This window comes from Antechinus flavipes, chromosome 2, assembly GCF_016432865.1.
Source record: "Antechinus flavipes isolate AdamAnt ecotype Samford, QLD, Australia chromosome 2, AdamAnt_v2, whole genome shotgun sequence".
Taxonomy (NCBI): domain Eukaryota; kingdom Metazoa; phylum Chordata; class Mammalia; order Dasyuromorphia; family Dasyuridae; genus Antechinus; species Antechinus flavipes.
This window is the reverse complement of record NC_067399.1, coordinates 462,305,063-462,318,086: the sequence shown is the minus strand read 5'-3', so window position 1 is coordinate 462,318,086 and position 13,024 is coordinate 462,305,063.

Below are 13,024 nucleotides of genomic sequence, written 5' to 3'. Positions count from 1 at the left end.
TAAATTTGTGGAAGAATTGGGGCTAGAATCCAGTTCCTCTTCTGCCCAATATAGTGCTTTTTCTCTAAAGCAGAGCCCTGAAAACAAGTTTCAGAAGTGCCTGTAAAACTCATTCATAGTGGAAGGGAGGATGGAGCAGAGAAAGGGTTAATTGCTTCGCTGCCAGTTTCTAGGAAACTGCTGAAAGTCCAACTTATAAAAAGAAGAACCTGCCTTTGGCTGCTTTTCAGGCTTTTCTCCACTCTGGAGTGGGGGAAGGAAAAAAGAGAAAAAGCGGGAACAGAGATTCTTGGGAAATTCACCATCTGCCTGCCGGGCCCCAGCTCCTGGTCAGGATCCAAAGTGGGGCCTAGGGCCAAGGCTTGAGAAGCAAAGTGGAGGGACGGGTGTGTCAGTCATCTGTCCCATCTCAGCAGGAACACAGACACCATGAACTACTCAAATCTAACTAGCCACAGAATCATTGCCTCAGTGGCACATCTGTCCGGGGTGTTGTAGTTGCCAAAGCCTTTCATATCTCATTTGCTCAGGAGGCAGATGTGGAGCAAGGAAAAAACATTGGATGTAAAATCCAAAGACCTCACTTTGAGATCTCATTCTAACCATATGAGCTTAGGACCCTTCTTTCTCAGTCCAATTTTCCTTCTCCAAATAAAATAAGGAGCAAATACTATCTCCTTTATAGAGTTATGATGAGAAAATTAAAATTCCAAGAATAATAATACTCTTTAGCTCACCTAATGTTCCGTAACTTATATAGTTGTAAGGAAAGTGATTTGTAAACTTGATAGTGCTATTACTTATCTATCTACCTTTATCTATCTATCTATAGCTATCTATCCTATATATCAATGTCCAAATATAATATATGTATATATAGAATATCAGCAATAGTAATTTATTTATATATATTTACATTATATATTCACACACATATCTATGCATATATTTTGTTGATATTATTAGTCCTATTTTAGAGGTAAGAAAATTGATCTTAATGAGAAGTTACTTGCCCCCAAACATACTGCTGGTTAGTGTCAGAATCAGGAATGAGTGTTAATTCTTACACCACCTTTTTTAGTGCTCTTTCCACCATATCACACTGTAAGGTAGAAAGAATTCTATTCCTGTCTAGGAGTTTTTGCCCCCAAACAGAAATTGCCAGATAATTTAACTCCTGGTCTGATTTTCCAATTTGCCCACAGATCCTTGCTCTCCTTGCTTAATTCCTGGCCCCTGATCCTGAGGTGGGGCACAGAAAAGGGAAATGCAGTTTAGACTTCAGTCCTGAGAGTCTATCAGGGAACACAGAGAGCAGGGGTGGCTTCTGTGCACAGCACATCTGCCTGGACCCACACCCACAGTTGGGCCAAGACATGCCTCTGTGAGACGTGGTATTTATTTTTAGCAGCTCTACTGACTGCTTCCCAATAACTGGCTCAGGGACTCCCCAGGCTTGGGCTGTGCCCTCGGGGCCCAGCTTCCCTGTCTGCCAAAACTCCAGTGTCTCCGGGTGCTGGAGCTGCCTGATCAATATGGCAATTATGTCATAGTCACATGCTGTGATTTATGTCATCTCCACACAGCTGGAAGAGTATTTAGTCTCCCACACAGACCTGACCAAGAAAAGTAATTTAAACAAAAAGAAAAAAAAATAGAGTTTGTTAAAGGGATGGAAGGTGGGAGAAAGACAGAACCAGAAATACAAGCCTATGTATTAAATGTTATCAAAAATAAAAGCTCACAATTCTTTTACGGTTTTATAGTTTACAAAACGCTTTCCCCACAAATGCTAAGTATATATTGTCTCCATTTTCTGGATAAGGAAACTGAAGGCAAAAAAGAGATGAGCTGACTGTTTCAAGGTCACACAAATAAGAATCCGAAGTAGAGTCAAGAGTTAATTCAAGTCTTCTGATTCCTAGACCAGTATCCTTTCCCTTTTGGCTCACTTCCTCAGTATTATTCTAGTAACAAAGACAAATGTGTTAAAGCAGCACACTTTACTGTTAGAAAGCTGATTGTCAGAAGTATCTATTTGGGGGACAATGCTGCAGGTGTGGAGAGAGAGCAAGATTTTATCTTTTTAGGATGATTCTTCATTTAGTAACTCTGAGAAGGAATTAACTCTAATTCTGATGTTCACTGACATGGAGGTCAGGAAATCTGGATTCTACCCATCATCTAGGTATTTAGATATTGCAATGAATGGATTAATAGCTCTTGGAATAAGAAGGACCTGAGAGCTGGTCTCAGATATTTACTAGCTATGTGATCCTGCTAGTATCAACTTATTTTAATTCTGTCTACTTAGTTTCCTTGTCTATAAGATCAGAATAATAGCACCTACATATTAGTGTAGTTGTAAGGATCAATGAGATATAATTTATGCTTTAATACTTGTTTCCTTCTTTCTTTTCTTGGCCACCAACTCACTATGTGTTCTTAAACAAATCCTTTCCCTCTCTATGAAGCTGTCTCCTCACCTATAAAATGAGGGTTCTAAAAGATCTCCCAAGTCCTTTCTAGCATTAACATTCCGTGTTCTAAAGTTCCTTCTAGGATTAACAATCTACATTCTAAGTTCTGTTCCAGTGCTAATATTCTAATATTCTATGAGATTGCTCTCAAATCTTCATATGAATCTGTGATCTCATTTATTTGAATATTCCCTCCAGTAATACAGCTCACAACCTATCCACTTGCCCCATGAGACTCTTGTCTATACCCTCCCAGAAGTTCATCTTGGATGATCCACCCAATGTCCTGGAGGCCTTCCATTACATTTCAGATATAGCAAGGATACCAATGGACACCTCAAACTGTCTCCTGTTATTCTTTGCCCTTTTCATCTTCTCTTTCTATCATTTCTGACAACATAGTTTATTTGTGCTCTTCTTTGAAGTTCATTAGTTATGTATTGCAGCCAGCTTGTGATCACCCTGCCTCTCTCCATTTGCCCAGTGTTGTATTCATTTTCAATTACTTGAATAGTCTTTCCTGACTTACAATTTATATGCCAACAATGATAGAATATTTGTGTATTTAAAAGATGGGCCATTATGAGAAAACACCTTATCCCACTCCTTTACAAAAGTAAGTGCAAAGTAGAGTGCACTCTACATCTATGGTAGATGTAGAGTGTTGTACATAATGTTGAATTTTTTTTATATGTTAGTTTAGTTTAACTTTTTTCCTCTTTTTATTATTAATTATAAGGGATGACTTTCTGAGGAGGGGGTGAATGATATCTATGTGATATAAAAACAAAAGATATAAATAAACATTTTAATGAGTTGTATCTGGGAAAAACTTGGAACTATCAAGGAAGCCTTATCACCTAAAAGGTGATCCACATAAATCCTCCAGTTTAGTTCTGGATCCAATCCATTGTCCACTTATATTATTTGTCATCTATATCTATATACAAAAACATACATATGTATGTGTATATCTTCTGATGGATAAGACCAAAAGCCATTCTTCATACACTTTTTCTCTCTTGTTTACATGTGTATGTGACTAAGTCAAATTCTTTTGAGTTATTACAATCTCCTACAAGGGACTTTACAATATTCTAGGACTTAATGCAATTAATATAATGTTGTCTGCAAATAGGGGCAACTGGACAATCTTACCATCTGCCAGATTTCCTCTTCAATCTACATTCTGCATTGTATCTTCTCCATCACATTAACAAACTGTTAGTTAGCATCCTCTGCCCTATTTTATCCCTTTGTTTATGATCAGGGAGTTATCTGTTGTTACATCTTTCAGTGAACCTTGAATGATTCCAATGTATAGAGCTATACAAGGCTATGGTCCAACTAAGGCTTCTTCCTCTCCCGGTGTTAGGGCCTTGAAAGCTCCAAGTAATTATTCCTTCACTCAACTTTGGGTTCTGATTTTCTTAAGAAACTTTTGTATCTGAAGTAGATGGGTGCATTCATCAAAATATCATTGTTTTAAATAAATGCAAAATTAAAAAAAAAGAAAAAGAAACTCTTCCAACAAATCTTCCTTGAGACACAGCTGGTTTGGAAAAGGGAATTACTTAGCTGACCCAGTTTGTTGCAGTGATCTGAGATACTTAAAGTTCAAGTCCTCATAAGAACAATGCTTTCTTCTCAGTCTCTGTAGATATATCTTTTGGGACCAGGCCACCTGAGTGAAAGGAGAGAGAAAAGAAGTTGTTGCTGATAAAGAACTGGAAAGCAGTTTTGGAATGGTACAGAGCAGCAAAAAATAGAGAAAGGCCTGGAGGGGAAAAGGAATAAGATTTTTGTTGCTAACTTGATGTTCAAGGTTGAGCAAATCATTTCTACCATCTGAGTCTCAGTATCTCTACATACAAGGAGAACAACATTATTTCTAAATTATTTTCTAGCTTTAGAATTCTAAGATCTATTTTATGACATAACAGAAGATAGATGGCTTTATTCCAGAAAGAAACTTTAGTGCAGAACAGGTAGAAATTTGGCATAAGAAGCAGATTCCTGGCTCGCATTGCCTCAGCTTAGTACTATGTTCTTGCCTTTCCTTCAAAACAGCGGAATATCCTGAAAAGGATAGGGGCCTGGCATGCTTCCCTTCCCTAGAATGTCTTCAATTCTCCAACTCCACCTACCCAAATCCTTTCCTGCCTATCCTTCAAGGTCTAGCACAAGTTCCAAGTCCCAGTTAATAAGGGGAGGCACTGCGTAGCTCATAGCCTCGTAAATTAATGAATATTAGAGCTGAAAAGTATTTAGAACATAGAACATAAGAACTGAAAGGAGTCTTAAAATATAAAAGGTCAAAAAATAAAATGGTAAGACTTTGGCATGTACCAAAAGAGCATACAGTTCTTAGATTTTTAGAAACTAGAATGTAAAAGCCAAGAGTAACCTTAGGGTATGCCATGTAAAAATATAAAACATAGGCTATTAGAGCTGAAAGGGATTTCGAGTATAGAACACACAGACTGTAAGACACTTGGGGCAGACACAGCTTCTTCCACCCTGGCTCTAGAGCATGGGGAACACCGGATAGCATGATGATGCCCATGTGGAATGCATCGAGTGAGTGGTGGTTGCATTCCAAACATAAAGATGTTTCCTGGGCTGGGGCTCCTGGAAGGAATGGTTGATACGAAACCATAAGTCTTCAATTGGCAGAGCCCACTGTGTTGAGTTTGATAAGAGAGCTGCTTGTGTTACAGAGGAAAGGAGCCAACACAAACACGACCAGAGTAGTGCCATCAGAGAAAGTGCTTACCCTCGAGAAGGTGAAGAAACTGAGTTTAATCATCAAAGCCACATCAGCACAGACCAAACGAGGCCAGAAGAGCTAGAGAAGTCAGAATGGAGGAAAGGGGGCTTTATTCATATTTCTGCTACCTACATATCCAAGTGGGTAGATAAGATGGTCAAAATCATAATGGCTTTGTTAAATTTGCTAGCCAGGAAATTGTATATCCAACCACCAAAGGATGCCCTTAGTAGAGTACCCACTACTAAATGAAGCATAAGTTCATTACTTTGGCATTCAAGACTGTCTACAAAGCTGCCCCATGTTACTTCGTCAGCTTTATTTCCCACTGCTCTTCTCTAGCAATAGTCTACTCCCTACTGTCCAAACATGTACATCCCTGCTTCTACGACTGTTTATAATATTCCCTTTTTGTGCCTTTCTATATGTCCATATTCTATCCATCTTTCAAAGGCTAGATTGGATTTTTGTAGCTTCTTCCAGGAAGGCTTCCCAGTGGCTGTGCACAATAATCTCTCTAGCCTCTGAAATTTAGTAACATACGCCAGCTACATTGTTCCTTTGCTGATTTGTGAAATCTCTATGACTACATCCGGTTATACATCTGTGTCTTATGTCTCCAATTAGACTATAAACTCTTTCAGGGCAGAGAGACAGGTCAGTGATCATTCTTTCATTGTCATCAGCATCAGCAGCACCAGCAGAATCACCACCATCATCATCACCACTATTACTGGATAACCAGTGAGTTAGTCCATGGATACACACACACACACACACACACACACACACACACACACTTTTTTTTTTAACCAAGGCCTGTAATTTCACTGGCATGGGAAACTTCCTCGTATGGAAACTTCTTCCATTGGTAAACTAGCAATTCATCTGTAATTTCTAATATTAGTGTAATATTCTAATATTAATTTGTAATTTCTAATAATTTTAGCTACAGCTATCGAGATAATATGTGCCAGAGATACCTGTGCCTTCCTAACACTAGGTCTCTATCTACTATGCCAAACAATAACTCTATATATTTATATGCATATTTATTTATAGGTATAATGTATTTATATGTATATTTATATGTTGTATGTATATATTTGTATGTATTTATTAGTATATTTATATGTATTTATTTACATTTTATATTTATATGTATAAGGACCAATGGGAGTCCAGTCTTCAAATATTCATTATCTGTTCCATCTGGGATCAACCTATATATTGGGGGTCCACCTGCCCCCCATTTCAGAGTATATGTATAACCACTTACTTTGTGATATAGATAGGGATGGGGAAAGTATACTGCTGGAACTACTTCTCTCCCTACTTGGAACCTGACAACAAGCTTCACCTCAATGACTACCAGAAAAGACAATCAGATTTGATTTGTTCATAACTTTTTGTATGCATACTTGGTTCTGGCTCAATAGTAAATACTGGAACCTGAGTAGCTCTAAGACAGTAGTATCAAATTCAAATGTGAATAGGGATCACTAATCATACATAAGGATCTCTGTGGGGGCCACATATTGACTTAATTTTAAAATGTAATATTGTCTATGTTTTATTTTATTTTTATTTTGTTAAATATGTCTCAATTACATTTTCAGCTGATCTGGGCAGTACTAGGGAATGTTGTAGACTGCTGTGTGCTTGACACTTCTGGTCTAAGCAATAGGTACTACTGAACTTTAAAATTAAGCCCAGAATCATTGCATGTACCAGAGAGAGAGAGAGAGAGAGAGAGAGAGAGAGAGAGAGAGAGAGAGAGAGAGAGAGAGAGAGAGAGAAAGAGAGAGAGAGAGAGCGAGCAGCTCAGTATGAGGAATAGGAAGCAGATGGGAGATATTGTTTTTGTAACTATTGTTTTTGCCATCCTTTTTCAATAAATCTTTTTTCTAAAAATGAATAGAGCTCTAGTGGTTGTTCGATAATGAGTCTATACAAAAGGGGGACTCATTAGCAAAGTACTAGAAACTGCAATCCCTCAGGTTCACTCTCCTCACTGAAGGGAGAAGCAAATCTCTAGGGCCATAACTAGACAGTGTGAGTGAGAGTTGGAAGAATGATGTGAAGGAAGTGCTACATGTTATTCTAAGATCCCACCACCCAATATAATACTATCACATGTTTTAATACTCCTTCTTCCCCCCTCCCCATTTTTTTTAACAAAAGGAAGGATTAGATTTAATTCAATAAACATTAAGAACCTCTTTTGTATAGTCTGCAAAGTTCTGGGGCTACAAGGACTAAAAAAGGAAATCCCTCTTGGCCTCAAGAACTTTGTGTTCTAGAGAGGAAAATATATGTGAAGGCAAGAGAAATGGCAGAAGAAATTAGAGAGACAGAAAAGACAAAAGGAAAAACTACTGATTTTGAGACTAAAGACCTGGAGTCAAAATGTACCTTGTTAATTACTGTTTTTGTAACTTCTTATAAATCATTTCAGTTCTTGGAGCCTCTTTTTCCTCATCTGTAAGAAATAAATAGTTTGGACCAAATTGCCTCTAAATTCCCTTTCAGCCCTCAAACTATGAATCTGTCAATAACTCAGAAAGATATTGAAATATTCCATCACTTCTACTATTTGTCATCCAGATGTATAAAAGGATAATAATAAGTTACAAATGTTTTACACATATCATCTCATTTGGAATGCACAACAACCTGCAAAGGTAAGTTCTCCAGACATCATTATCCCTATTTCACATATGAACAGATTCAGAAAAGTTAATTGGTTTGTCAAATATTCCTTGTTCTAAGACTCCTTCCATCTTATGTATTGACTCAGGGCCTAGAAGAAAACCTCTGATATGTGTGTGTTGGGGGGGAGGAAGCAGACAAAGAAGAGGTAAAGGGCCATCTTTAATGTCTCCTAATGACATAAATTCAGCCCCGTTCCCATCTCCTTGAATTGTTCAGGGCAAGAGATGGAAGACAAACTTACTTCCCAGTGTGAGAATGAGGCAGAAAAGTTTGGCCTGCATATTACTGGACAAAATTGGCCCTATGCCCAGATATGAACGGTTCTGGCTAAATTCATAGATAACAACTCCCCAATTCCCGGCAAAGATCTGAGAATATAACAACTGTGAAAGGAAAGGTTATGATCATAGAGTAAGAACTGAGAGAAACCTCTGAGGTCATGTAGTCCAATACCTTCATTTTTACAGAATAGAGAACACTGAGGATAAATGGCTTGCCTGGTGTGAGAGTAGAAATTAAAGACAGCTAGATGGTGCCATGGACAGGAATAAGCCTCCTGTCATCTAGAAGACTTTATTTCAAAACTGACCTCTAATACTTACTGGCTGTGTGACCTTAGATAAATCATTTCACCCCTTTTCACCTCAGTTTCCTCACTGTAAAATAAACTGGAGAAGAAAACGGCAAAGCAGTCCAGTATCTTTGTCAAGAAAACCCCAAATGGGATTATAGTCAGAAACAATTAAAGCAATAATAACAAAAGCCATACCACACTGCCTTAGTCTTATCTGACTGAAGAAATGTGGTACACAAATTGTATTTGTATAATCATGACTCACAAATCATAGACTCTCAAAACTGGAAAAGCTTAAATATTACCTAATCCAAAGCTCTACTAATACAGGAATTTCCTTCAGTTCTTGATAGAATTGTGAGTCACTGAAATTTTGATAGAGATATTTTTCAAGGCTCTTTCTGGGAATAAAAAAAACTCAGAGGCATGAGGCTTGTGGTTTTAAGAAGCCTCATTATTTGATGGTCCTGTTTAGTTAGGTCATTTGGTTGGAGCACCTGTTGGTAATCCATTGTTTGCTTTTTAAAATTTCACCATAATGACTAAAAAGCTAAGCTATGTAAAGATGAAAAGGTCAATGGATCTGAGTTCAAGTTTAGGCTGCATCATTAACTCCATCTTACTAAATTTAAATAAACACCATGGATTCTTTGGGTGTCAGTTTCCTCATTCAATAAAATGTAAGTTCTTTGGTGCCTTCGTGGCAGACACTGTTCCATTTTGTCTTTTTATCCCTAACAGATAGTAGGCACTTTGTAAGTTCTGGTTAATTAATTAGAATTAGCGGTGAAGAGACTGCTGGGATCATAGTCCAACATCTTCATTTTACAAATGAGGAAAAAGCTAAATTGATAGGGGTCTGTATGTAAGATTCAGGAATCTGGGAAGAGGGCTAAATTTGTATTATTCCCAATGAGGTGTTAGGAGCTCTTCCCCAATATATATATATATGAACAATTTCGAAGTGAAGAAATTAAAGCCATTTCTAGTCATATGAAAAAATGCTCTAAATCACAATTGATTAGAGAAATGCAAATTAAGACAATTCTGAAATACCACTTCACACCTCTCAAATTGGCTAAAATGAAGGGGAAAAATAATAATAAATATTGGAGAGAATGTGGGAAAACTAGGATACTAATGCATTGTTGATGGAGTTGTGAAGTGATCCAACCATTCTGAAGAGCAATTTGAAACTATGCCCCAAAGGCCATCAAACTCTGCCTACCCTTTGATCCACCACTGTCTCTCCTGGGTCTGTATCCTAAAGAGATCATAAAAAGGGAAAAGACCCATATTTGAAAAAATTATTTGTAGCAACCCTTTTTGTAGTATCAAGGAACTGGAAACTGAGTGGATGCCCATCAGTTGGGGAATAGCTGAATAGATTATGGTATATGAATATAATGGAATATTATTATCCTATAAAAATGATGAGTAGGTTGATTTCAGAAAAGCCTGAAAAGACTTACATGCTAAGTGAAGTGAGGAGAACCAAGAGAACATGGTATACAGCAACAAGATTATGTAATGATCAACTGTGATGGACTTGGTTCTTTTCAACAGAGAAGTTGAAGGCAATTTCAACAGACTTGTGATGGAAAGAGCCATCCACATCCAGAGAGAAGACTATGGAGATTGAGTGTGGATCACAGCATGATATTTTCACATTTGTTTGTTTGTTTGCTTTTTTTTCTTCTCTCATTTTTCCCCTTTTTGATTTAATTTTTCTTGCCCAGTATGATGTTTAGAAGAATTGCACATGTTTAATCTATACTGGATTGCTTGCTGTCAAGGAAAGAGGGGAGATGGGGAGGGAGAGAGAAAAATTTGGAATGCAAGGTTTTGAGAGGGTGAATATTAAAAACTAACTTTGCATGCATTTTGAAAAATAAAAAGCTATTATAATTTTTTTAAAAATCAGGTGTTAGGAAGGCACATTTACGCCTTCTCTTTTTGACTCCCCAAACCAAACCCTACTCCCATTACCAGGACTCTAAAATGAAGGGATTGAACTAGACATAATCCAAGGCTCTGTAGGAGCCACTGGAGGCTCAGGTCCTAGTTACTAGCTATGTGACATTGGTAGATTACTTTTCCTTTCTAAATCTCAACTTTCTAGGCAGCTAAGTGGAGCTGTGGCTAGAACAATCTCCTCTTTCCTTCCCTCCACGTCCTCCCCAGGAAAACCTGAGTTCAAATTTGACTCCCACCCTGTAAATCATTTAGCTCTGATTGCCTCCCCCCAAATAATTAAGTCTTACTTTTCTTATTTATGAAATAATACTTTATTGTCTAACAAGATTGCTGTGAAATAATAACTTACATTTATATAGTTTAAAGTTTACAAAATCCTTGATTTCACTTGGACCTTGTAATCACCTCCTTAAGTAAGTATTGTACATGTCATTCACATTTTCCAAGTAAGAAAACTGAGACTCAGAAAGGTTATTTGACTTTCCTACCGCAATCTAGCTAGTTAGTGTCTGATTCCTGTCTCTGATTTAGGTATCCAAGTCTATTTTCCCTCCTTTCTACCAAGCTGAGATAATGCCTATAAATAAAACATATTGTAAACTTTTAAGCACCATACAAATGTAAATTATTATTACATAATAATAGTTATATAAATTCAAGTTAATATTTTTCCAGAACTTTTTTAATGAATACTTAAGGGAAAAGAATAAAAATTAGTTAACCAGAAATGCAAGAGGGATTTTATATTTGTGTCTCCATATTTGGCAATTAGCTTCAAAGAGAACTTTTTTTTTTAAATAAGTAATAATAAACATCTTTTCCTATTTTTCCAAGAGCTTTCAGACTGGATAGCATATGACTCTTACAACTACCCTATAAGATATACAGAGGGCAGGGACTATGATTCTTAATTGGCAGATAAGACAGCTGGGGCCCAGAAAGGTAAAGTGACTTGCTGAGGAAGTAAGTTTGCACTGGTTTCATGGCAGGAAGTCCTCTAGTCAGTGCATGAGCACAGCCAGAATTCTTAGTCCAATGTCCTTTCCACCACACTAAACTGTCTCTGAACATGTCTGTATTTTAACAAGGGGCCTTCTATGCCTTAAATTATAGAAATGAGGGAATTAGAGGGATATGAAAGAAATGATGGTGGAAATATTATTGGAGGGAGTTCCTTGCAAGGCCCCTCAAACCACAACATGTATCTAGAATCTCAGAATGTTATATCATGAAGGGAGCTGAATAAATGCAGGTTAAAATAGAATGTTAGAGCTGGAAAAGATTTTAGAACCCAAAATGTTAGGAAAGAGAACATGGAATGGTAGAATTGGAAGGATATAGATTGTCTTATTCTTTAAATTTAAACTCATAAGTCCCCCTCTTCTATGAAGCTCTCCTCACTTAAATGTCTCTAGGGTTTCTCTTTTGTTCTTATCTCACTCTCATATATTATATATTGAACTGAATATTCCTCCCTATTAGATCATAAGCTCCTTAAGATCAGGGTCTGTGTTCTATGCTGATAACACAGGACCTTACAAGTAGTAAGTATTAAATAAACATTTACTGAATTTCATTGAATTGGGAGGGCCCTTACAGAATATTTAGTCCAATCCCCTTATATTTAATGATGTGGACACTGAGGGTCATGAAAGAAAAGTGGCTTGTCCAAAGTCATAGGGAACTTTTGCTCAGAAGACAGCCTCAGCTTGTATAGGAAGCCAACTCATGGATTCATACACCACATTGGTTGAGGGACTTACTTTCCATACTTTCCCACAGAAGCCACAGGTAAAGGTGTTTATATCCTAGTTGTGCCGAGGAAGGCCATATGCTCTTTAATGAGGCAATGCCTGGCCCTTGCAACCAAGAATTTTTTAAATGGTGTTAACAACTAGGCTTTGTGGTAGGATTTTTATACCTATCAACACCTCAGTGGTGACAAGGATCATAAACTGATTCATAAATTTAGGCTATGAAATCTGAGCCAATTTAGTGGTCACCTGCCTGTAGAAGAACATGAAATGTTTCTATTATTTTATTTATATTTGTGGCACCTTTGTAAAGCACTTCATGTTTCATGTTTTCCTGCTTGAAACTTAACTGGTATCCTTTAAGCAAAATAATATTCTATGAAACAGGGACTGTATAAAGAGGAAAGAAGATTTATGCAACAATTGACATTTCTCTGTCTGGGCCACCCAGTTTCCTCCTCTGCCATCCTTTAGATGTATAGCTCTCTATGTGAAAAGTTTAAAAAAATGATATCAAGAAAAGACATTTCATGTGCCACATGCAGCCCACGATGCAAAAATGGCAGGCTTAGTAATGTAAACTTTGGATCAATAACAAGAAGCAAATGTTGGCCAGTAACATCCTCAGCTTTGCTAGGTCTAAGGACACATGTTATTTTGGCAACTCTGCTGTAAGTAGCAAAATATTATTACTCCTTTGGGAACCAGTTGAAACAATGTTATTTTTGTGTTACTGACAATGACGTATTGTTTG